This window comes from Apis cerana, unplaced genomic scaffold, assembly GCF_029169275.1.
Source record: "Apis cerana isolate GH-2021 unplaced genomic scaffold, AcerK_1.0 Chr0_AcerK, whole genome shotgun sequence".
NCBI lineage: Eukaryota > Metazoa > Arthropoda > Insecta > Hymenoptera > Apidae > Apis > Apis cerana.
Genome location: NW_026893558.1, coordinates 1,180,509 through 1,183,065, shown reverse-complemented (window position 1 = coordinate 1,183,065; position 2,557 = coordinate 1,180,509).

The window sequence follows — 2,557 nt, the reverse complement described above, 5'->3', positions numbered from 1 at the left end:
ATAATAATTTTGGTGTTTAAATATATTGATAAACGTTCGTAATAATAATAATAATAATAATAATCCATTTTAAATATATCTTGTTCTAAAATAAGATTTAATTGTCTATATTAATGTTATTTAACTATATTACGTGGAAATCGACAATGTGGAATTTATAATGGTCTAATCTCGTGATTTGTCTTGTAAAAACAAATTCTATGACGCAGTGTTTAAAGAATCATGTGGATAAAGAAAATTCATCAATTCCGAAGCACACGTAACCTTATTACGGGCACGATTGCCTTAATTTTTTTCTGTAGAAGATAAAATCGAGATAAAGGTCGAAAGATCCGTGGATTTGTTCAATTGTCATTAATAAATGCAAAAATTTGTAATGTAATGTCATCTCGTGTTTCATTAGAATCCATTGCATGCATTGAATCCATAGAATCCATAGAATGCATTGTATTTTCTTGTAAAAGTGGTGAAGAAAGTTTTGACTCTAGTGTTCTTAAATGTCGTGTAAGTTTTCATAAAATCATAAAATTAAAAATTAACCTCTATATATATTATTGGAATAAGTCAAATATTAACATCTGACTTTTATGTAATAAATATATAAATATTTTTTTGTTTTTTTTTATAAGGAAAAAATTCATCCAATATGCCTGTCTGACACTGCACACTGTCAGAATACACAGGCAGCCTTAAAATGTTATGCAGAAGCATGACTTTACAGCTATTCTATTCTATCATTTTTAAATGTAAGTAATGAAACGGAACAAGAAATTTGATTGGATTAGATATAGGAATACTTTTGGTCCTTCGGTAAAACATATATCTGAAAATATAATGGCAATAAAATACTAAGCTTGGATTAAATGTCCATCAGGTTAAAATATTCATTTTTCTTTTTTCATTAGAAAATTAAAACAAACAGAATCAAACATTGTTATTTTTGTTATTCTTCTATGATTATAATCTTTATAATTTAATATTTAATTACAAACATATTTGCGTACATTTTTATGCTTTTTATGTTTCATTTGTGCATTTTCCAAATAAGATACAAGAAGAAGAATTTAGTTGTGAATATTAATTTAGATGAAAATGATTTAAGTATATCAAAAGAACATTAATATCAATGTATCATGTAACAAGATGAACGAGATAAAATAGTAAGTATTGGTAAGAAGATTGATATGAAGTATATGATAAAAAAAATGCTTTCCAATAAAGACTCTCCAATATTTTTAATTAATTTTATAGTTATTATTGAATTAGTTAAATTAATTATTTGACTTTATCAATGAACTTTATCAATTTGATTATCAGCAAATTTAATTTCAGGACATTTAATTTTAACATTATTAGGTATTTTTATTAGAAATTTTATTGCAATAATTCCAATTAATTTATTAATTCAAAATACATTATTAACTTTAGAAATTTTTATATCAATTATTCAATGATATGTATTTTCAATTTTCTTAATTTTATATTTTTCAGAATCAAATGAATTTTAATTAATAAATAATGAAGAAAAACTTTTCATTTAATGTAATCATAAATTGCCCATGACCAATTATTTTATCTTTTAGATTATTTGAATTAACAAGAACAATTTTTTTACTTATAATTTTAAATATAATTAATACCACTTTATAATTATAATATTTTGATTTTGTGATATTATTCGAGATAGAATATTTTATTATAAAGGATTACATACATTTTTTATTATTAATTTTTAAAAATTTAGAATAATTTTACTTATTTTAGAATTAATATATTTTGTATTTTTTTTTTTTTTTGATTTTTTTTCATACATCAATTTTCCCAAATATGAAATTGGAATTGATATATTATGATCACCAAAAATATTAAATTTTTTAATTCAATAGAAATTCCATTATTAAATTCATTTACTTTAATTTCTCCAGGTAAGATTTACAGTAACATTAAGTCATTATTATTTAATTATTAATAAATTAAAATATAGAAAATTTTATTTAACACAAACAATTTTATTAGGGATTTATTTTACTATTTTATAAACAATTGAATATTTAAATTCTTTTTTTTTTTTTGCTTTAATGATAAAATTTATGATTCTATTTCTTTTTTTTATTCAATTTTTTTTATAGCTATTAGATTTCATGGTTTACATGTACTAATTGGATCATTTTTCTTTTAGTATCTCCATATCGACTATTAAAAATTCATTTTTGAAATAAACATAATATAAATTTTGAATTAGCCATTTGATATTGACATTTTATTGATGTAATTTGATTATTTTTATTTATATTTATATCTTGTTTATTTATTGATTTAAATTTAAGAATTAAATTTTAATTATTTATATATATATATATTGTATAAATAAATACGTTTAATTTTCAATTAAGAAAATTAATTAAATTTAATATAAGATATATATATATATCTTTTTATGTTTTTATTAATCACTTTAATTTCATTAATCCTTTTAATAAATTTATTTCAATAAAAAAAAAGATTTTGAAAAAGATCTCCTTTTGAATGTGGATTTAGCCCTATTAGAAAATCTAAT